The sequence below is a fragment of the Sorex araneus genome, chromosome X (assembly GCF_027595985.1).
Source record: "Sorex araneus isolate mSorAra2 chromosome X, mSorAra2.pri, whole genome shotgun sequence".
NCBI lineage: Eukaryota > Metazoa > Chordata > Mammalia > Eulipotyphla > Soricidae > Sorex > Sorex araneus.
In genome coordinates, this window is record NC_073313.1 from 75760441 (window position 1) to 75786148 (window position 25708).

Consider the following 25708-nt stretch of genomic DNA (forward strand, 5'->3'; position numbering starts at 1 on the left):
TTTTGCTATACTCTCAAGGAAGAAATAATAGAAGAGAGACATTTTAAGACTCTCCTTCCCAGAACAAAATTATGAAATTTGAAGTAAGATGGATGGAACTAGAGGATACCAAGCTGAGAGAAGTCAGTAAAAAGGATAGAGACAGATACAGAATGATATATTTCATAGATGGGACTTAGAGATAAAAGGTAGAAAGGTCTAAAGTCATCATAATGTGAGAAAAGATACTTTCAACTGAGTTGTAATATGGGATACTTGAGAGAGAGGGGTGTTGAGGTTCTTGGGAGAAAGAGGTGAGCATACTGGTGAAGGGTATAATGTTATATGCATCAAAGTGTGTAAAATTATGCGTATTAGAGATCATCATTAATATTTTAAAATTTGAATTTTTTGCCACACATATCAGTGTTTATGACTTAGTCCTGGCTCTCATAGGATTTGTGCGGGTGGCACATGGGGCGCTAAGGATTGAACCCAGGTTAGTCATGGTCAAGGCTTGTGCCCTATCTCCTATACTATCGCTCAGGCTCTTACATTTTTGGAAGGCTTTTCTGTATTAAAATTTATTCTAGCAAAAATTAATTTTATGATTAACAAGATAAAGAAAGGATATATTTACACCAAAAACATTTATTTATATCAAACACACATATATATGCTATGCTCCTCTGAGAGCACTTATTTATATTAACACTTTTCATTTTATGGTAAAAGTAGTTCACCCAGAGCTCAGGAGACAGCTACCAAGACAGCTCTCTTCTACTGACAAGACTGGATATCTCCCTCAGTCTTGTCATTCTGCTTATTGTTCATGTGTTACATGGGTTAATTCATGACTTTATATGTGACTCACTAGAAACGTGTCTTGTCTATGATGCCAGAGCAATGGGACAGCAGGTAGAGTACTTGCCTTGTATACTTACAACCCTAGTTTGATCCCCAGCACCACACATGTCCCCTTGAGCCTGCCAGGAGTGATCCCTGAATGCAGAGCCAGGAGTAAGTCCCGAACACAATTATATGTGTCTAAAAAATCAAAAGTGAAACACATAAAAATAATTAAGTGAATGCCTGGCTTTAGGTCCAACTCTTTATATATGTAAATCAAATTATATGGAAGTTAGAGGAAGGGAAATGGAAATACCACTTTGAGAAGAAATCCAAACAGTTTATTTCTTTCCAGCTTTAACTAGAAATGGATAATTTCCATCAGGCACCTATGTCTATTTCTCAATTGATTTTAGGAAAAAGAAGAGCTGAGTAATGAGCTCCACTGGTTCCCAACACAGGTGTCTGGGGGCTAAGGAGGAAATCCAACACAATTAAACCCATTTGATTTATTGGAGAGGTAGAAATTGTTGTGAATTATTTCTTTTCTTTAATTTGACTTTCCATTAATCTTATTTGGAAAATAGATTCTAACACCAGGTAGATAGTAACAACTTCCGCTGAATATAGTTGAAGTAATATTGTGAGATTGGCATATATCCAATAATCATTAATGGCTCATGCAAGCTTTTTGAGGAAATGATTAGCCATATATTTCTCAGAAGTAGTATTCAAGGGATCATTTGTTCTTATAAGAATGGGAACCTTATCCAAGCTTAACCAATAAGATCTCTGCTCTAGAGTTTTAAAATTTAGTCTGAGAAAATAAAATTGACAGTGAAGCTGAATGTTAATGAAGAAGAAGGAGTCTATTTAAGGGTTTCTGGTTATAGTCATAGTTGAAAATTTGATGTATGCCTTCTTCTATGCATAGCGAAACTAAACCAATAAATTCTCCTTTTTTCATAAGCCGGTTTGAGTTGGAATCTAACCATCATGTTGATTACTGCAGATGAAACTGATTTCTGTGAAACCATCCCCCATCAAAAAATTACCTTGATGGCAGTAATGAAATTGCACTTATTTTCATCACAGGCTCACTTAGGAAGTTTGCTTCATATCATATTATTAAACTTCTTTTTCTTTCAAAGAAAGATAATTCTGCATACAATCTATAAGTAGTCACATTTTAAATTAGCTGAACACCAAGTGTTTCTTTAGGAGATTAAATCAGAATTTTAAAATCACTCACTGTTTCTTCTCCTCAACTCTGTTTGAACCACAGCAGGTATGAATGAGTGGAAAATCCATGAATTGTACATTAGCTTTTATCTTTTTCCCAAAGCTAATTGTTTGCTTTATTTTACTTCTATTAGAACTGCCAGTGCACAATGATATATGGCAAGTCTTGCATCTGCTTGAGAAACAAAAGGGAATTTAAAATGTGGATACAATTATACAGTTTCACAGAATTTGTTTCTTTTTTATCCCTACTAGCGCTCATAAAGGCAAGAGTTTTTGTAAATTAACAAATCAACTCTGGGAATAAATATGTCAACAAAGAGTGTTTATGCATCTGCCTACTGCTGTCCTTATGGAAAATATTTCCCAGCGTTGGTCTTTAGCTTTAGGTAGCACAAAGATTTTCTGTCTATGTGTATGCATGTGTATGTGGGTCAAATTCATTTATCAACTGAAGAGCTCTCTTCTATAAACTAAATGGCTGTCGGTGACTCTGACCCTGGAAAGAGGATTCCTTTCTCTCCTTGACACTGGGGATTCTTTACTTTTACCAGTTCTAGATGCTAGTCATGTTTACTTTTCTTAAGTTAACTCCTACTTCTATTTTACTCTCAGAATACCATTTGAGTCTGCAAGTAATGCTAGTGATCATCAGAAGTCCAAAAGTAATTCATATTGTAAGCCATTTATTCAATAAATTCCCCCCACATCTTCGTTTTTTAAGTGAATGGGATCAGTTTATTAAAATTGCCTCAGAGAAGTTGTAATAAAAAATATAATCACATGTCTACTCTTCAAGGTCTTTTTGAAAGTTCCACTGTAATACTAGTTTTATGTCTTTTTATTTTTTATAATTGTCTCATAAAATAAATCAAGATATGATTTGTTTCCTAATATCATACCTCTTTTTCATAACTATGACACTAAACTTAAGTCAGTCTCTAGAACTTTGATTCAACTGGTTTTATTTTTTTTCCTAGAGCTAAAATTTTTATTGAATACTCAATGGAAAGTATAATTCCTTGCATAGTATATATGTCAAGGGGTATAGGTGGATGGGAAAATTCTAAATTGAGATGATTAATGAAAAACACTTCTACAATGCCAATAAACATTGGTGAGCAGAGATTTGTATTTAGTATCAAGTTAAACAGTAAATAGTTTCATGTGCTTAAATATATATATATATATAAAGGTGAACAGTCATATATTTATAAACCTTTGTAAAGTGTGAATGTGTAGAAATACATGAAGTGAATTTACCAGTTATGTATATAAGGAAGTGATAAATTTTGTCATAGTCCAGCTATATAAACTTAATAGTTTGCAAAATACCTTCATTATAATCTGGCCCAGTCAATTTCATTTCTCTGCTCCCATTCACAGAAAATAATTATCAATACTCACTGAGCTAACCTTCCACTTTCTCCTCAAGCATATCCAGTAGATACATAAAAACTAAACATTGTTTACCAACCATTTTATATTTCTCAGACATATAACTTCCATATGTCTCTGTCAACCAGTTTTCAGTTTGTTTAACTTAATATCTCAGCAAATTATGATTTGGTCTATCACTTTCTCCTATGTTGAAACAATTGTCCATGATCAAACTCTTAACTTATAGTTAAGAATGAGGCACTTTGGCCAGGCCCATCTCGATGCCAGGGTAGCACATAACTTACCGCTTGCCCTGGGTCCTTCTTGTCCCACGTTGGGACCCTGCCTTTTAGAGGGCTAGGAACTGAGGGCAACCAAGGCTACAGTCAAGAAAGCAGATGCCCAGGTATTAATAATATTCAAAGCCAATTAAATCCCAATTGCAAAGGCATATTAATAAATGTCATTCTTTGTCCATACAAAAAGGACTTGCTCTGAATAAACTATGCAAAGGACTCAAGGAGAAGAGAAAAACATTATTTACAAGTCAACAGAACACTAAGAAAGAAGCTACAAATAAACAAAGAGGAATAGGAGCACTGTAACGGGAGTAACCCAATAAACCTAAAGTATCTGAAGCTATGTTATCCTACAAACAATCTCATCTGAAATACTGCTTCTCACTTTCCTTTCTTGAGCCTACATAATTTCCATTGTCTCTTAATGCAAGCATGATCCAGCTTTAATTATTGGACATCTTCAATTCATATACAATCTCTCCTTTAGAATATTATCTTCTCCATTTTGTACAGTTTCAAAAACCAGTTGTACAATGAAAGTTCCCAAATATGCCTCTGCAAATCTAAGTACTCTATTTGTTCCAGACACATGCATTCATTGAACCAGTAACTCAGTATTTCTACTTAATTTTTCATCCCATATAGTGTATTCTCAGTTTTCTGTATCTCAGGTCATGTCATTTGAAAATTTCATTTCATTAAGTCAAATATCTTATAATTAGCTTTGGCACATCTCTTTCCTTCCTGTGTCACATCCGTTGATCTAGAAATTGTATAACTTTGAATCTAAATTATTTTTAAAATATACATCTTGCTTTCTTTGCTGATAACAAGATAACCAGAATCCAAGCCAACATTATTCATTTTTTATTACCTCAAAGCAATTCTTGGTGGTCTTGGGAGGCCCCACAACACAGAATTCAGTCAACGGGGCTGGACCTATCCAAGTATATAAACTGTGGGCCTACGGTGAACTACAAGGGCTACTTTGGTAGTGATTGAAGGCCTTGGTAGGCTCTGGGCCTACACTAGGCAGTGTTTTCTGCCATGTGTGCTGGAGTTTAAATTAGTGTCCTGATACATAAAAAAATACATCTGTGACTGCTGGCCTATCTGCCAACAATGATATATGCTAACATTATTTCTTGCCTAGATTACTGTTATAACTTATTAACTGGCTTTGTACCAACCTGTGCTCAGCCTACTTGCCTGGAGATTTCTTCCCCTAAATCTTCACATAGCTGAATTCCTTAATGTATTTGAATCTCTACTCAGAAATAACATCCTTAAGAACTGCTTTCATAGAAATATCTGTCCAAAAGGGGTTCCCCCACAGCCAAGATATGATCCCGGGGGCCGCACATGTGTGTGGCCTCTCCGCAGCTGCACGAGCATGATTCCAGATGCCAGCTAAATTTTTTGGCATGGACAGCTCCTCGCAGAATGTCTCCAGACTGAGAACTAAGCCGTGGCCCCATGCCTGCCCAGGAGGGGAAAGGTATTTCTCTCTCTCGCCTCTTCCTTGCCGGGGGTGAAGGGTGTGGTTATCGCCATATTATGAGGACCACAGATGGGGTTTACAAGCTTGCAATGATCCAATATATGGAAGAAATCTCCCTGGACTTGCTAAAGTACAGAAATCCAAAACCGCGCGGCCGCTACCACGGCCGACCTCATATCTCTTCACAACAGGTCTTTCTAGTAGGGTACTCCTAACAATAATAGTGAGGTTTGTGTTGAAATATTGAATGTAACCATAGTAAATAGAAAGTAAAGTGAAACGTTACATGGCGGGGCAGGGGGTGCGGGGGGCGGGATGGGAGGTGTGCTGTTCGTTTTTTTCTTTTTTTTTTTTTGGTGGGATATGGGCACTGGTGAAGGGATGGTTGTTCCAGCATTGTGTAACTGAGACTTAAGCCTGAAAGCATTGGAATTATCCACATGGTGATTCGATAAAATAAAATTCTTTAAAAAAGGGGGTTCCATTTGCCCTATATGTCCTTCTCTAATTCCCTTATTCAATTTAGTTTTCATAGAACATTCTACTCTGAAATTATACACAATGTTATTACTGATATATGTATTGGCTGTATCTTACTTAGACTACAGGCAACACATTGGCAAGACATTTGACCTGTTCACCATGACTACCTTAATATTGAGTATATAATAGGTGCCCCAAAACTAGTTGTGGGGTAAATGAATCATAAGTGAATCAAAGGCAAGTGAAAATGAAGGTATTGTAGCACTGTCGTCCCGTTCATCGATTTGCTGGAGCGGGCAGCAGTAACATCTCCATTGTGAGACTTGTTGCTACTGGTTTTGGCATGTCGAATATGGCACGAGTATCTTGCCAGGCTCTGCCGTGCAGGTGGGATACTCTGTAGTTTGTTGGGCTCTCCGAGAGGGACAGAGGAATCAAACCCAGGTCGGCTGTGTTCAAGGCAAACACCCTACCCGCTGTGCAAGATCACAGAGAGAGCTCTGACTTATAATCAAATCTGTATCATTTATTTTGGCTGAAACTGCACACACTCATGTACAAGGCATGAACATAACGACTCTGGGTAAGACCAGAAAAAAAACTTGATTTTTATGTATACCAACAATGTACTGCATAACACAAAGCAATAAATCACTGTGCAATAAATTTCACATATCAATAAATAGATACACTAGTAGATGAGATATAATACTTAGCTTTGCAAAGACAAATCTATCCCGGGACCCAAACTTCAATTGATTGTGATTATATTTCTCCTTAGACATACCCTTTATTTTTGATGGATAGGTTGATGAAAAATAACTCAACTTTTCAGATTGTTCATTACTTAAACAACAACAAAAAGATAAGTAAGATTTGTTGCTGTGAATTTCTGCAAATGAAAGTAAGAATCAGATGTCCAGTATTGCAAATTAATGTGAGCTTTTAAAATAGGGACTGACAACTTTAATAATTAAAGGCATAGACGTTTCTATCTTTGCACATGAACTTTTTTAATCTTTAGAGACTAGGATAGAAATCATTTATTTGGTACTAAATAATACTGAGCTTTCTTCATCATCACCTTTTGCACTAAGCTGTCCCTCATGGCGCATTAGTGCAAAAAATTACTTTACTGGGGTAGGGGGCAATGTTCTGTAATCCTATGTCTATAGTACACAAATTGAATGATATTTGAAAAAAATATCTCATTCCTAAAGTATATGAATTCCTACCACTTTCATCTTTTCTTTGGATTTATTCGATCTCCTTCTTCAATAATATTCCCGTTGAAATACAAATATTCAGGGCTAGAGTCTCTTCCCTACACAGTTAGCACTGTTCTTTTAAAGGATCTATAAAATTCAAAGGGATCTCTTCTATACCGGAGTCTTTGATACTATGAGTGGTGGCAAGGAATCAATTATGGATATGGGCAAGATTTTCAGATCTTTTGATGAAATTGGTCAGTTAACAATTTTCTTGGGTAAGAATGTCAATATTAGTATGTTTTATTCAAATAAGCACCAGTTTATAGGACAAACATTACTCTGTGTGAATGGGAAATATGTGAATTTATATGTAATAGAGTGCCTGCAACTATGTTTGATGAAGAATTATTAGAAGAACAAAGACATATTTCCAAATTTTGGACAACTATAGGAGTTTTGAAATTGCTTTCACAAGGCAAGTTATAGTTTGAGCCACCTCCACTTTTCTTTCATTTTAGAATAAAACAGTTAAGAATTTTGAAGTAAAGAAAAACATAAATTTGAATCTCAGGTTAACATCCATTTTCATGGTGCACATTGCATTATCTTTGGGCTTTTAAACCTCTCAGCATAGTACCTAATGCATAATGCAATTCAGTATGGAATAGTTACTATTGTTGGTGCTGTTTTCACTCAGTTTAAGTGGAATTGTATTTTATCTTGTTTTGTTTGGGGGTGTGCTGTGTGTGCTCAGGACATACTCCTAGCTATGTTCCAGGAGTCACTTTTGGGGACTCCAGAGACCATATAGAAGGCCCAGGATTAAAATCTGGTGAGGCATACACAAAGAAAGCACCTTGAAACTGCATTCTCTCTTTGGTGCTTTGAATAGAGATGTGGCTTTGGGTAAGTTACTTAATACCTAAGAGTCACAGTTTCTTTGTTTTTCTTGTTTTTGCTTTTAAATTGAATAACCATGAATTCCAATGTTACAAAGATAATATGATTAAGTTTTAGGCATACAATATTCCAACAGCAACCTCTTTATCAGTGTCAACTACCCTCCACCATTGTTCCCAGATTCCCTCCCACCCTCAGATTGCTTCTGTGGCAGGGACTTTCCCCCTCCACCACTCTTCTTGTGTTCCCTTCCTTAACTTATCCACCACTCACACACACTCCAGTGCCAAGTTACCTACCAGTTCTTTTGCTCTTTGTTTCTCTCACCATTGGGCATTTGATATCCCACTAGGAATTTTTTTATATACCACATATGAGAGAGAACATTCTGAATCTTTCCCTCTCCCTCTGACTGATTTTACTCAAAATGTTTTTTTTTTTTGCGTATTGGGTCACACTCGGTGATGCACAGGGGTCATTCCTGGCTCTGCACTCAGGAATTACCCCTGGCAGTGCTCAGGGGACCATATGGGATGCTGGGAATCGAACCCAGGTTAGCTGCGTCCAAGGCAATTGCCCTACCCGCTGTGCTATCACTTCAGCCCCTCAAAACGGTTTTGTGTAGACTCGATTACCATTTCAGTTTCATCAAAAGTGATAGGTGTGTTTAGATCATCAATGTCATCCGAGTTCAGTTTTGATTGATTATGGAAGTCTAAGAATGTATGGCATAAAGATTTTAAGGTAATATCTAATGATCCTTTGAATCCCTGTGGTGTCTGTTGTGACACATCAGGCACAAATTTCTGATTTGGTTAATTAGGCTCTCTTTAACTTGTGAGTCTTGCTAGTGGTTTATTAATCTTGTTTATTATTTCTAAGCACCGACTCGGTTTTGTTAATCATTTGCATTGTACTTTTAAGATTATTAATTTCTGCTCTAAATGTTATCAGTTCCTTCCTCCTGCCTGCTCTTGGCTCCTTTTGTTTGTGTTTTCCAGTTTATTAAGCTGTGTCATTATTTATGTAGGTGCCCTTTCTTCCTTCCTGATGAATGCTTGCATAGCTATGAATGTCCTCTTTTGAACACTGGTTTTGCTCTTTCTCACAAATTCTAGTAGGTTGTGTCCTCATTCTCACTTGTTTCCAGAAATCTTTTGATTTCTTCTTTCATTCACAGGTTGTTCAGTAGTGAAGTATGTAATTCCAGATATTTCATTTATTTGTCCACTTTGCTTGTGATTAACTTATATTTTTAGTGTATGATGGTCTAAGAAGACTTTTTATGATTTCTATCCTTCAGAACTTTATGGAGGTATATTTTCTGTCCCAGTATATGCTCTGTTTTAGAAAATTTTCCATGCAATTGGAGAAGAATGTGCATTCTCCTTCTTGGAGATTAAAAGAAATATTTATATACTGTTTCTCTTCCATTAATTTTTTCAAATACTTTATTTTCTTGCTGATTTTTGTCTAGTTGATCTATCAAGTGGTCATAATGCAGTGTTGACGTCTCCAACTATTATTATGTTGCTATGGATGTCTTCCTTAAAGTCTATTAGCACTTGTTTTTAGTGTTTTGTTGGTCCCTCATTAGGTGCATATATGTTTAGGAGCATGAGTTCTTCCTGCTTTACATATCCCTTTGTCATTAAGAAATGGCTCCCTTTTCTTCATAACATTTTTTAAATTTTATAAAGTAGTTCACAATGTTTGAGTATGTTTAATATTCAAACACCAATCCTACCCCCATTACACATTCCCATCACCACATTTAGGACATTTCCATCCTGAAACCCAACCCCTATCCCAAGGCAGAACCAAACTAATTTATTTTATTTTTTTTGTTATGAAAAACTGCTGAAAAATTCTCCGAAAAAGTTTTTTTAGAGAAAAGAGTGTGAAGATTTTTATATTTCATCCAGTGTCCATTAAGCACTTCTGTAAAAGATCACTAACATGTTGTTAAAGGTTGAGCCTTGTGTGTGTGTGTCTACAAAAATAATTCCCTCTATGATTATTTGCCTCCTACTTTATTTTTTGATTTAAATGATATTTGTATATATATTGTTTTAGATTGAAATGTTTGTGTGGATTTGTTACACGGCATAAAAAAAATTATAATGCTATAGACAAGGAAATGAATTCTTTAGCTATGTGCCCTAGCTGTGATGCTTTTGATTATATTCTTTTTAGTTGCCTCCTACTTTAAACCTCATCAAATGCGGTGTGGTGATCTTGGAGTGTGGGTAGTATGAGGTGTGAGTTGTTGCATGGCTGCAAATGTGTCTATAAGGTCCAGGAATACGTTCACTTGTGGCTGAGGCTCAGCCCCAGTGTGTGAAGAGCAGCCATGAGCATGGCAGTGGTTGAGTTCTGGAGATTTTTGGCTTCCAGGGCAGCATGGTTATGGCATGTGTCATGTTATGCTCCTTTCCGAGAGAGAAGGAAAATGAGATTTTTATAGCCTGAAGTTAATATGGTCTGATACAAATACGGTCACTTCAGCCTTTTTGTGGGAGTTATTTGCTTGAAATATTGTCTCCTGACCTTTGACTTTGAGTATGTTTGTCCTTACTGTACAAATGTGTTTCTTGAAGGCAGCAGAAGATTGGATTTAATTTTCTAACTTAATATGTTATTCTCTGTCTCTTAATTGTGAATTTAGGTCATTGACATTGAATGTCATTATTATTATTATTATTATTATTATTATTGTGCTATCTTTCTGTAGAAGTTTGATATATTTGTCAAATTAGTCTTAAAGTAGCCCGTTTAGTTCTTCTTATAAAATGGTTTCCCATCTGTGTAGTTCCTGAGCTGTTGCTTATCCATGAAGTTCTGTGTTCTTCCTTCAAATTTGAATAGCAGTTTGGCTGGATAGAGGTTTTTTGGGTGAGACTTTTATTTCATTGAATTTTTTATTTTGTTTTGTTTTGTTTTTACTATATTTCACCACTGCCTTCAGGTCCAAAGTGTTTCATATGATGAACCTGCTGTAAATCTTAAGAGTGCCTCTTTGTATTTAATTTCCTTATTGCTACTTTCAGTATTGCATCCCCATAGCTTGTATCATTCTAGTTAGGATGTGTCTTGAGATTTTTTTTTCATTTGAGAGTTTTTCAGCCATTACTCTTTAGGCTTATGGAATCTGAAGAAGTGTGTAAAAAGATAATCAGTGTGCATCTGCTTTTCAATTCTAGAAACTTCTCAGTGATGCTTTCTTTAACTATTTTTCATTGAAATTACTTTCCTATATCTCTGGAACTCTGATGATCCTTATCATGTTCCCCTTAAATTAATCCCACAGGTCTCCTGTCTGCTGCTCATTTGTCTTTTTCCCAAAAATCTGTTGTTTTCTGGAGGTTTGCTTTATCTCATTATAGAACTCATTGACGTTGTCCATGATCTTCACATGTACTCTTTGAATCCTATTCATAAATAAAATTTCCCCAAACTAGCTACTGAATGTAGACACTTCAGAAATCGTTTCTCTTAATGCCATAAACGAAATAAATTAGAGTCTACATCATAACCACACGATCATTTAAGATAAAGTAGATAGTGATTGGGGCTGGAGTGGTAGCACAGCGGGTAAGGCCTTTGCCTTGCACGCGGCCGACCAGGGTTTGATTCCCAGCATCTCATATGGTCCCCTGAGCACAGCCAGGGGTAATTCCTGCATACAGAGCCAGGAGTGACCCTTCAGCATTGCTGGGTGTGACCCAAAAAGCAAAAAAAAATGTAGATAGTGATATAAAAAATGAGGATCAGAGACAAGCTGATTGCAGAGTAAAAGATATGAGAGTGCTCCTCCAGCATCAACACAAAGACTGTTAAAGATCTGAATTAAACACAGAATCCTAAGCTGAGAAAACCCATAGGAGATCACTGCCACAATCTCATGGAGATTTACTGCTGCATAACATGGAACTAAGGTCAAGTTTAGAGCTAAGAAGTACTTCAACATGTTTTGGGCAGGGACAATTCAGAGACTTGAAAGAGAAAGAAGACCATTAAGTCAGCTCTAGACTTAAGATCGCAACCCATAAGGCGAGTGTTTGTGCTTAGCACTAAATTTTACAGAATTTCAGCGTTCTGTTTGCAATCCTCAAATGGGAAAGAATGGAAACCGTAAGAGTCAGCAGTGTTCCTATGCCCCCAGCTATAGTTAGGAGCAGTAATCCCTGTGGTGTACTGCTGAAGACCCTGCTAAACAGCAGTAAGCATCTCAGGACCAAGTAAACTTGCACGGCTTGGGGAGACTGGACCCACTACAACATATTACATTGGTTTTATATTAATTAACTTTTTTTGTCTGCATCCTGAGTGGAAAAGACCAGGAGCTATAATGAGCCAGTACAGTGTGCCTAGATGGTAGGATATTGCTATGAACAACCTCTTCAAGGTAAGTCTGGCCAACAGGTCTGTGACAGCACCCAGCTCAGAGCTAAGGAAACCTTGCCTAGAGTAGAGACAGTATTCATAATAGTCAGTTGTTGGGCAGGAGGGATAGTACAGAGGATAAAATGCTTGTCTTGCACAGTGTCAATCCCCAGCACCCTATATATTCCTTAAGCCAACCTGGACTAATCTCTGAACACAGAGTCAAAAATAAACCTTCAGAGGCCAGAGTGATAGTCCGGCAAGAAGGGCATTTGCTTTGCACGCAGCCAACCCTGGTTCAATCCCCAATATCCCATATGGTCCCCCAACCACCTCCAGGAGTAATTCCTGAGTACAGAGCCAGGTGTAACCTGAGTATCGCTGGGGTATGACCCAAAAAGCAAAAAATAATAAATAAAGATATACCTTGAGCGCAACAGGGTGCGGCCCACAAACCAAACAAAACATAATTCCCCAACTGAAGGTGGGTATACCGAATTAATAGGTTTTACAGAAGTTCACCTTTTTGTTTGTCACTGTTGAGGGGCATACAAGGTGTTGTTTCCCTGGGATAGCAACTAGGCAGACATCCAGGAGGCCAAAGCCACCCAGTAGGCTCTGCCTGGGAACAACAATCCACTAGCTTGTACTGGCAAATGCAGATCTTCCAGTTACTGTGAGCATCAGCTTGCTGAACAATTGTTACTGGGTGCAAGTAGTCACAATCTCCAGTCTCTGTCCAGGCTGACTGAACTGTGAGTATACATCAGCTACAAAATATGCAAACCTGCTAAACCTAGACCAGATCCCATGCCAGATACATTTAAGTTCAAGCAAAAAATTCTAGCTGTCACTCAGCCACACATAACTCAGAAGCAGAGTCACAAGCTCCATCTTCCAAATGTGAGACCTTGATCATTCTTCATGCTAACTCACACTAACACACTTACCCACACATAACACCAGGTGTAATAAAAACACAGTTCATGAATTCAGTTGCCTTGATGGAAGATAACAAAAGTTCTGGAAGGTCTGTGAACATACCAGAACTTTCTAAACTTCCCATGGAAATCATCAGTGTGACAATGATATTGAGGTTCAATGAAATGAAGAAATCAATGTGAAGCCATCAGTAAGTTCAAAGGAAGATTGATGGAAAAAATAGAAAACTCACCCAAATAGAAATAAAAACTCTGAAAAATACAGTTAGCTAAGCTAAAAAAATCAGTAGCCATAAAAAACAGCAAAATGGAAGAAGCCAAGAATTGAATTGATGAACTCAAGACCATAAATCACATGATGCAACCGGTAAAGAACAGGTAAAAGGAAAACAAATTTTGAACTGAAGAAAATAAATATATGGGATAGAAAGCAGAACAACCTATGTGTGGAATTCCAGGAAGAGTCTAAGAGAGAAAAGGAAAGTATAAAGAGAAGAATTGCTGAAACTCAAACTTGAGCATCTTTGTAATTGTATATCTCATGGATATTCAATTAAAGTTTTTTTCATTAAATAGCTGATGGATGAAATAATAGCTGATTATTCTCTTAGTCTGAGGAGGGGGACATGTTCACTGATCCAGAAAGTCTAGAGTCCTAATGAAAATAAACTGAGTCAAAAGAACACCAAAATATTTTAATCATATTGTCAAAAAGCAAAGAGGGAGATAGTCTACTAAAAGCAACAAGGGAGAAGAGGACTCACAATTAATGAAATAACCATAAAATTTACATCATAGTTTCTAATGAAACTCTATAAGCAAGGAGAAAATAGAATATGTTCAAAGTACTGTACGAGAAGAACCTTTAAGGAATGATCCTCTATCTTGCTAAAGTGTAACTCAGATTTGAAAGAATGATAAAAAACATTTTCAGACAAACAATGCCTGGGTTGCATTCATTGCCTGAATCTGGTTCTGCGAAGAATAGTAAGAGATCTAAAAAAAAGCAAGGAAAACCCAATTGGAAACAGAACTACACATAAAAGTCACAAAATGGGAGAGTCGGGGCCAAACTGGCAGAGAAGGCTGCCCTGTGACTTACAACGGATTGCAAAATGAAAAAAAACAGAAGTGATGAAGGGATTCTGTGAGTATTCCCACAGAAGAAGTGTGCTGCAGTAACTCGAAGAGAACTCTGAGTAAGCAAAGTGCAGCTACAGGGTTGGGGGAGGAATTAACAAGCCAAAGGAATTTTAGCAGCAGATTGTGGCTGTGCTATGCACTCAGTGAAAATGTTGAACTGAAAATTCACCCACTGTCTTTTGAATCTTCACCCACACAAGGCCTGGACTGAAAGCTGATCAGGAGTGCAGAAGATTTCCAAACTAGCACAGCAGAGCACAGACCTGCTGCCACAGAGAGGGGATTAATCTACAAGCACTCTAGGTGGTGGTGATATTAAAAAAAAAAACAACCACAGGTGGTGTCAGCAAAAGACAAAGAAAGCACCCCCCCCACACACACACACATACCATCACCCACACACAAATGCAAACACATCTCTGGACTGGCATCTACCTAGTTTCAGAACAAGTTTATTTGTGAAAAAGGGAGGTCCAGTGTTCCTTGTCTAAACCCAGGGAAGCAATGGGGCTAGACTGATTCCATGGGAAATACACATATATGTATATATATATATATATATATCCTCTGGGAAATGTTATATATATATATATATTCTAGTTCTCTGTATGTAATATGCAGAGAATCAATGCTGATTTGTGCTATGGAGTCTAAGTAGCAGAGAAATACAACATAAATGCAGTGCCATAGGGTCCTTGTTAAATGTCGAATATGTTCCTAAGAATAGAACCTGCGCCTAATAAAACCAGTTCTTCACCCCTAGCCTTCATGTACAGTAGGATAATTAAGAAGCAAAGAGAGTCAGTGGAAGTCTCCCATTACCTATCAACTATAACCTCACAGATAATGACGTCAGAACAATGAATTTAAAGTAACAGTAGGACAGACCTCCAAAAAAGAAAGAAATTATGAGAGAGGGATTTGTGAAGGAAATTACATTCAGAAGTCACTGAGCTGAAGAACACAGTAGGTGAAAAAAACACATTTGAAAACTGCAGCGTTGAGAGACTCCAAGGAACAAATCAGTATACTTGAAAAGAATGCAGAAATTATCACTAAAAAAACAGAAAATGGGGGGAAAGGAGTCAGAAAGAGATGAAGAAACTATCAGGGAACTATGGGATCAATTTAATTGTTCAGTTGAATTTAGTTCAGGAAAAATATTTGAGCAAAATGAGCCCTCCAGGAAGAGGAAGGAGAAATCGAGAACTATTGGCCAAAGAAATTAAAACCGAGACCTTTCAATATCCTAGGATTGAATCATGCATCATAATTCAAAAGCTCAGAATTCCTTTCCAAAGGAAATAAACCAGAACTCCAAGACTCATTGTAATTAAAATAACAAAAGCCAAAGATGCAGACTCCTAACAGCAACAGGATCAAATAATGCACTTACATATAAAGGTGTCAAATTAACATTCACATCAGATCTATTTAATGAAACTCTTCAGGCCAGAAAAATATATTCAACAAAACAAACAAGTTAAATGAAATAAGTAACCTAATAAGAAAAATCTATGAAGCACAGTTGTCATTCAAATTCAAAGGACTGACACAATTTTTATGCAAAAGCAATGGAAAAAAATTCATTGGGCCATTAATTCAGCCTATAAGAATTTATTAGATGGTCCAGAGTGATATTACAACAGTGGATGGGGTTTTTGCCTTGCATGCAACTGACTCCAGTTCAATCCTCGGCATCCGATATGGTCCTCCTAGCACTGTCAGGAGTAGTTTCTGAGTGCAGAGCCAAGAGGAACCCCTAAGCATTGCTGGGTGTGGCCCAATAAAACAGAAGCTACTACATAAAGAACAACAAAAGAAGTCCTAAACAAGCAGTTGGAGGGGAATAATAAAACTTAGAGTGGAAAACAATGAAATAGAAACCAATGAAATTGCAAAAGATCAATGAACCCCAAATAGAAACAGAAATAAAAGCATGAACTATGGAACCAGTAGCCAGGATATTGAAACAATCCAAATACCCAATGTTGAATGGGTGTATAAAGATGTGATAAATATGCATACATACACCATAGAATACTACTCATCTACAAGAAAGGAGCAAATCCTTCCTTTGTCTGCAACACAGAAGCATCTATGGTATATCATGTCAAACGAAACAACTCAGAGGTAGAAGGGTAAATACTGAATTATTTGAATGAGGTATATAAAGAAACAAAGCAAGGGATTGGATAGACTCCCAAATGTTGGATTCTGATAAAAGAACTAAAGTGACCAAAAGAGAAAGTATTGGAGGGAAAGGAATCACTTGACTAGAAGTGATCTAAGAACAGTGGTGGAGGGTCTTTGGCACTTCTGTCGATGTAGAAATGCAGTATCTTTATGTATCAAAGACATAGATGTTAGCATAATGGTAACCATGTTACCTCAAATACAATTTTTAAAGAAAAGAAGAAAAAGATGGTATTTATGCAAAAATAAAGTATTCAAATACCCACAATCAGTTTGAACTGCCAATATCATGACTAATCTATAGAGTACTGGTTTGAGAAATTGAAAACTGTTAATGCTTTAGTATTTGTCAGATATTAGTGTTCCATAACCCTTTTATTGTTTTATTATAAGTTTTAATATCTCTATACCATATAGGCAAACTATATGCTGATTTTAATTATGTAGCATAAGTCTCTAAATAAACTAAATTAGTTTCAAATACTCAAATGACTTAGTTTAAAGAAAAAACATCCTTTAGAAATTTTGCAGGATGCAGTTCATGGCCAAAATAATATATTTTTCTATGAGTTACAAAAGTTTGATCTACCTAATTTTCTATAAGGGCAAATTTAAAGTACTCAATTTCTATTTAAACTATTTTTCTAAGAACTTCTGGTCCAAATACGTATTTCTGACTGCACAGATGTATTTATGGTATTGATTTTTACTGAGTGGTTTTATTGGAAACTGGTGACCCAAGTTTTTAAATGGTATTTGCCTCTGCTGTTATTGTTTTTTGATCTACGAGACTGGTTAGAAATAGAAAATCAAAAATAGAACAGATTTAGGTATCGTGAGTAAAACTTAATTGGATCATATTGTAAGTCACAAGTCATGACTTAGCAAATGCTCAAAACAATCTTTGGAGGCTACCAAAATGATTTGAGTTAAAATAATTATTTTTACTAGTAATTGTAAGATTATATATATCTATATTCAATTGTTTGATTTTTTTCTAAATTTATTTTTACATATAGAAACAAATATTCTTAGTGCACTCTTGTGGTTTAAAAAATTTTATTTCTATCTATGCTTGAATAGAAGGTATTGAATATCTTACCAGAAAACAAGTGATTGCTAAAGAAGATAAACGTGGATTCCAAGAGTGCCACCACTCACTGGTGGCAATAAATTGTTTTTCCTAGTTTTGGTTTTTTGAAGGGAGTGGGTAATTATTGTTTACAAGAACACATCACAATTTAATGAAAGTTTTCAATACCTATTACTGATGCAGCCATTTAGAAAGGAGAAAAATATTTGTTACATATTTTATTTACACAATTAACTTTTTATTATTCAGTGACACATGGAACACTGAATACATAGTGGATCTAATACTGCCACCTCTTGGTTATGCAAATTAGTTTCTCTTCAAATCATAAATTTCTATTCAAATTGGAAAATGCTAGTGCTTTAAAATCAAGTAAATCCATTCTATCTTTGTTTAGCAAAAACAGTTGTAAATAAATATCTATCTGTTACATATGGTTTAACAGCATCTATAATGAACATTATTTAAGCTATCAGTGTTTATGTTACAAAACAGTGACATTTTGTTCCTAAGCATTCTTGAAGACACTGTTCAGACTTAGAATAAGTTAAGAATTTTTGAGCATGTTCTTCGTTCAATCAAGATCAAGTTAATTCAATCTTTGCTTAAGTATAACCTAAAGCATAGAAATTCAATCGTTTTTGCTTTTCTTTCTTTAACAAAGAACATTCCTTCCTCATATAAATCAATTTTAATCACTTTATCAGGGTATTAGATAACCAGATTATAGGCTAGAAAGTCTGGCATTTTCTTATTAAGGAAGGCTTAAAACCTTGACTAAAACAGATTTAATGCCCTTGGAACAAAAAAGTCTTGATAACTAATTTTTCCTTTCTCACTCAGGTAGGGAAGAGCTTATAAAGATAACTTAGTGGGTAATCTTGTGGTTAGGTGGATACTAAGATCAATTTCTTATTTAAAAAAAAGGCAAGAGCTAGACAGTGTTATATCAGTATGCTGTATAAATAAATATTTTAGTATTTTAATAACAATACAATATTTTAATAACAGTACAATTTCTGCCTTACTTTTTATTTTATGCATTCCCTCTACATCTATCAGTTCACATGATCAGTTAGTCAGTTTCCTTGACCGTGGGTACTCATAATGCAGTCATGAAGGACCTTTTTATCTGTCAGGTAGTCGATGGTGATCTTATTCAAGCCCAGCAATAATATGAATATGCTGTCTTCCAGACACAAAGGTGACCCCCTGACACTGTCAGCAGAATGAATGTGCACTTGGTGACTGATGAGGGTAGGAAGAATTGTTATGTTCATCTGCTTTTCTGTTTCCCCTGGCAACCAAACACTGGCGTAGGATTGAAGATCGAGTGTGTATCTTGATAACGGGTTGTATTCTATGTAAAAGCCTTGGGAAGGAAACCCAAATATCAAAACTACAAAAGGAATTAAAGACCCTTTAATTCAAAGTCTTCCTTTGAAACTGGGGTCCTAAGAGAAGTATAGGAGTCATCTAGCAGGCAGGTAGCACAGTGGGATTTAAAACAGGCATAGAATGACTGCACTTACTTGTGGAATAAAAATAACATAGTATGAGACTAACACCAAGAACAGTAGAAACAAGGGCCAGAAAGATTGCCTCACGGTTGAAAGCCTGCCTCATGAGCTGGAGGAGAGGGAAGCTGGATTAGAGAAGGGACCACTAAGTCAATGATGGTTGGAGGGACCACTCAGGATGGGAGATGTGTGCTGAAAGTAGATAAAGGATCAAACATGATGGCTTCTCAGTATCTGTATTGAAAACCATAATGCCCCTAAATGGAGAGAGAGAGTAAGAAGGAAAGTGCGTGCCATGGAGGCAGTGCGTGAAATCGGGCTGGGGGTGGGGATACTGGGGACCATTGGTAGTGGAAAATGTACACCGGTGGTGGTGGGGAAATGGGTGTTAAATAATTTTATGATTGAAACTCAATCATGAAAGTTTTGTCATAAGACATCATGATAAGACACTTTATACTCATTTTCCATAATTACCACACCATATTTGATTATTTGATTGGGTTCAGACAGCAGGCAACAAATCTTAGAGGGAAATTAGAGGGAAATATATGTATATATATATATATATATATATATATATATGTGTGTGTGTGTGTGTGTGTGTGTGTGTGTGTGTGTGTGTGTGTATGCCTGAGTGGGAAAACCTGTAAAGGTGATTAGAGGTTGCCCCAAAAGCCTCCATCCCTCTCAGAGAGTCCGGCAAACTACCAAGAGTATCCTGCCTGCATGGCAGAACCTGGCAAGCTACCCATGGCGTACTCGAAAAGCCAAAAACAGTAACAGTGATAGTCCTCATTCCCCTGACCCTGAAAGAGCCCCCAATACACCTTCGGGCTACACTAGCATGGGACAGGGACTAATGGAGATGTTACTGGCACCCGCTCGAGCAAATCGATGAACAACGGATGACAGTGACACAGTGATACAGTGATCTCATAGTGGTTCCATAAAAATTAGGTTCTCTTACATCCCGCCTCACTCTGCTTTCTCTGAAGTCTTTAGTGTTGGCTTTGGCTTTCAGGTGCCTTCAGTATATGAAGTTTAGGTATACATGTTTGGGAGTTGTTTTCCAACTGTAAGTGGCAAAAGATTCTTAAGCCACTCTCCCTCTCTCAGTGAATCCTGCTGGTTTTAGAGAATGAACAGTTGCAGCTTCTAGGTCAGACATACGTTTCAGATCCAAGACAGTCTGTTCTGCTTTTAGAAATAAATGGCTACACCTCAAATGAAAATTTTAGGCAGTTCACCAAAAGGGGAATTGAAAAATATGATCTCTAACTTTTATATAATAAATGGATAAACTGCCACAAGGAAGAAAGCATCTAATACAAGATCTCAGAGCAGGATCTTGGCCTTGTGAAAGCTGGTGCTTTTTCTGTAGCACCTTCATATCCACAGTATTCTTTGCATCAATTGACAGGGCAGTAGAAAAGAGGAGTTATCAAGACTAGGATTTGCTCTGTAGAGGCTCAATAATCCTGATAGGATGAGCATGGTAGAAGCTATACAATGGGCCCTTCATTTCCTTACATGGAATTTCCATCTGGTGGCTTTTATTTCTGCTCCATAGTCCTACTAGTGACTGGATTAAAACCTACATTAGTGTTGCAGAAAATGTGAGATATCTAAGTAAAATACTCCTCCAAATATTGTTGTTCTTTTGGTGTCAATAATTAGTATCTGAGCCCCAAACTATGGACAAAGTGATAAAATTAAATGGAATAACTCACAGTTTACACAGACTAGAGAACCCACAAAAGACTCAGGAAAGGAAGCACAGAGCAGTCATGTTTTATGGTGTCATTTTTACACTGACCTTTGCAGCAGTAATACTGCTGCAAAATAATTTTAAATGCAGTGACTGTGATGCAAGATGGGGACTCTTTTTGTTATTTAGCATCCATACAAAGTTAGAAAGAAAAGAGCTTTGAACTTAAGGTAATGACGATCTCACTCATTTAAGGAGAGGCATTCTCATGTGCTTCACAACTAGCTGGATAGAGGCAGTCCAAGATCAGCCAGAGCGTGTTATCTCTATTAAGGGAGATAAGATATCTAGTGCTTCAAAAGTCAGATCAAAATGGATTAAAGACCTCAACATCAGACCACAAACCATAAGGTACATTGAAGACAAGGTTGACAAAACTCTCCAAGATATTGAAGATAAAGATATCTTCAAAGATGACATGCAACTGGCCATCCAAGTGGAAACAGAGATAAACAAATAGGACTACATCAAGCTAAAAAACTTCTGCACAGCAAAAGATACAGTGACCAGAATACAAAGATAATCTACAGAATGGGAAAGGATATTTACCCAATACCTATCAGATAAGGGGTTGATATCAAGGGTATATAAGGCACTGGTTGAACTCTACAAGAAGAAAACATCCAACCCCATCAGAAAATGGGGTGAAGAAATGAACAGAAACTTTCCCAAGGAAGAGATACGAATGGCCAAAAGGCACATGAAAAAGTGCTCTACATCACTAATCATCAGGGAGATGCAGATCAAAAAAACCATGAGATACCACCTCACACCACAGAGACTGGCACACATCCAAAAGAACAAAAGCAACCGCTGTTGGAGAGAATGTGGGGAGAAAAGGACCCTTCTACACTGCTGGTGGGAATGCCGACTAGTTCAGCCCTTTTGGAAAACAATATAGACGATTCTCAAAAAACTAGAAATTGATCTCCCATTTGACCCAGCAATACCACTGCTGGGAATATATCCCAGAGAAACAAAAAAGTATAGTCGAAATGACATCTGCACTTATATGTTCATTGCAGCACTGTTTACAATAGCTAGAATCTGGAAAAAACTTGAATGCCCTAGAACAGATGACTGGTTGAAGAAACTTTGGCACATCTATACAATGGAATACTATGCAGCTGTTAGAAAAAATGAAGTCGTGAACTTTGCATATAAATGGATCAGCATGTAAAGTATCATGCCAAGTGAAATGAGTCAGAAAGAGAGAGACAGGCATAGAAAGATTGCACTCATCTGTGGAGTATAAAATAACAGAGTAGGAGACTAACACCCAAGAATTGTAGAAATAAGTACCAGGAGGTTGACTCCATGGCTTGGAAGCTAGCCTCACATTCTGTGGAAAAGGCAGCTCAGGTAGAGAAGGGAACACCAAGTAAAATGTGGTTGGAGGCCACACGGGGGAAGGGTGAAGCGTGCTGAAAGTAGACTAGAGACTGAACACAATGGCCACTCAACACCCCTATTTCAAACCACAACACCCAATTGGAGAGAGAGAACAAAAGTAAATACCCTGCCACAGAGGCAGGGTGGGGTGGGGGGAGACGGGGTGGGAGGGATGCTGGGTTTATTGGTGGTGGAGAATGGGCATTGGTGAAGGGATGGGTTCTTGAACATTGTATGAGGAAAACATGAGCACGAAAGTGTATAAATCTGTAACTTTACCCTCACGGTGATTCACTAATTAAAAAAATTAATTAAGTTTAAAAAAATATATCTAGTGCTATGGAGAAAGTGGCCTTTGAGAGGAAATGTATGCCTGGACCACTATTATACTCTTACCAGTTGTAAATGTAATTATGGTCTTTAATGGTGCCGTAACTACCAAGAAAAAAAACTTTGTATGCATGTGTGATATGAATGATATATGGTAGAGAATGATTTGTGAAGTATGATATTATGAGTTTGTATGTGCTGCATATCTGTATATGTGCTTTGTGGTTTAGGTAAAGCTCTGTGAAGCCCCTGAAGCTCTAGGGAGCATCATATGTATATGATGAAGGTGTAGCTAGGAGGAGAGCACTCCATTTACCAATGACTCAGTTAGGTGAAGGGTGAAGTGGCTTGGTAGTCACTAGAAGAATGGCACAATGACACCTGAGAGCCCAATATTGTGGACTTTTGGATTCTAGGATAAGACATTCTAACCAGAAATTCTGTACTTTTCTTAGCTTGCAGATCGCCAATAAAAATAATACCTACATAAGTTACTGTACATTCACTGTGTACTATGTAGCACTGTAGCACTGTAACTCCTTTGTTCATTGATTTGCTTGAGCGGGAACCAGTAACGCCTCCATTGTGAGACTTGTTATTGTTTTCGGAATATCGAATATGCCATGGGTAGCTTCCCAGGCTCTGCCGTACAGGCAAGATACTCTCGGTAGCTTGCAGGGCTCTCCTAGAGGAATGGAGGAACTGAACCCGGGTTGGCCGCATGCAAGGCCAATGCCCTACCCGCTGTGCTATTGCTCCTGTCCTGCTATTGCCCCAGTCCTAGGTAGTGTACTAGGTAGTGTGCTATATTCCTTCCATGTATTAGTTTATGTTATTCTCACAACATTGCTATGAAGTAATCAATGCTGATATTCCTCAACTTGCAATGGGGTTGGATCTCAAGACAACTTATCATCAATTGAAAATATCTAAGTCAAGTGGAGGGAGTCATCATGCTGAAGGAAGACTGAGTGCTGAAAGGAGGTACAGCGATATGCATGATACTCTATCAGTATTAGTATCATAAACCACAGCGTCTGAGAGAAAAAAAAGAGAAGAAATAAATTGCTTGCCATTGGGGCAGGCTGTGGGACAGAGGGAAACTGGAGAAGTTGGTGAAAGGAAGTTGGCACTGTGAAGGTATTCGTATTAGAGAATAAGAGTCCTTAAACTCAATCACAAATAACTTTGTGATTCACAGTGATTCAATAAAGAAAAGACACATTTAATATAACCTATATCATAGCTTAGCCCAGACTATATTTAATGTGCTCAAAGAACTTGTATTAGACTTCAGTTGGGCAAAATAATCTAATGAAAAATCTGTTTTATAATAGTGTTGACTATGTCATGCAATTTTTTTTTATCTTTTCTTTTTTTTATTTTTTTATAATTTATTTATTTTTAATTAGAGAATCACCATGAGGGTACAGTTACAGATTTATACACTTTTGTGCTTATAATTCCCTCATACAAAGTTCGGGAACCCATCCCTTCACCAGTGCCCATTCTCCACCACCCGTAAACCCGGCGTCCCTCCCACCCTCCCCAATCCCATCTCCCCCCCACCCCACCCTGCCACTGTGGCAGGGCATTCCCTTCTGTTCTCTCTCTCTAATTAGCTGTTGTGGTTTGCAATAAAGGTTTTGAGTGGCCGCTGTGCTCAGTCTCTAGCCCTCATTCAGCCCGCAACTCCCTTCCCCCACATGGCCTTCAACTACAATGTAGTTGGTGATCGCTTCTCTGAGTTGCCCTTTCCCCGGAAGGTGAGGCCAGCCTCGAAGCCATGGGGTCAACCTCCTGGTACTTATTTCTACAGTTCTTGGGTATTAGTCTCCCACTCTGATATTCTATATACCATAGATGAGTGCAGTCTTTCTATGTCTGTCTCTCTCTTTCTGACTCATTTCACTCAGCATGAAACTTTTCATGCCCATCCACTTAACTACAAAATTCTTGACTTCCTTTTTTCTAACAGCTGCATAGTATTCCATTGTATAGATGTACCAAAGTTTCCTCAACCAGTCATCCGTTTTGGGGCATTCGGGTTTTTTCCAGATTCTGGCTATTGTAAACAGTGCTGCGATGAACATACATGTGCAGATGTTGTTTCGATTGTACTTTTTTGCCTCTCTGGGATATATTCCCAGCAGTGGTATTGCTGGGTCAAATGGGAGCTCAACCTCTAGTTTTCTGAGAATCGTCCATACTGTTTTCCAAAAGGGCTGAACCAGTCGGCATTCCCACCAGCAGTGTAGAAGGGTCCCTTTCTCCCCACATCCTCTCCAACAGCGGTTGCTTTTGTTCTTTTGGATGTGTGCCAGTCTCTGTGGTGTGAGGTGGTATCTCTGTCATGCAATTTTTTTAGTAATGTAGTGTAAGCAGAAAAGTAGGCCAGTTGTTTACCCTTGTGATCATAAGACTGAGTGGGAACTCTGGCTTGCTGCCACTGCCCGTCATCACTAGAGAATATGGGACCAGAACACTCTAGCTTGGGAAAAGATCAACATTCAAAATTAGAAATATATTTTCGACTGAATGTGTATCACTTTCACACCATTGTAAATACTAAAAAGCCGTAAGTGGAACTATCCTGTCAGGGACCATCTGTAATATTGAATCAAAAAACAAGAGCACAGTGTTTAACCTTTCCCAAGGCCACCTTATTGGCAGAGCCAGAATTTGAACCCAAGCAATCTGGATACCTAAATACATGCTCCCTTTCACTCTTCTCAAAAGCATCCAAGGCATTCCCTTACAATCAAAGTCTAATTGTTCTGAATGTCTCAACTCTCTACTTACAGAGTTGAGGAAATGAAATTGAAGAGATGAGAAACAGGTTTCCGGGCCTGTGTAATTCTCGGTAGAACCTGTTTTCACCAACGCCCTGTTCTTTACTTGATGTTGGGCTTCTATCCCTTTGCTGGTTTGAAGGCAAATGGAGTCTTTTCATTTATCATTTTGTCATTAAGTTGTGAATGGGGTGTATTTTGATTAAGGCTGTGTACATATGTAGCTTTGAAAGAACTCCAATCTATCAGCCTGGAAGTATTAGAGAGGAAACGAGTTTGACAAATGTAGAGAAACACCTC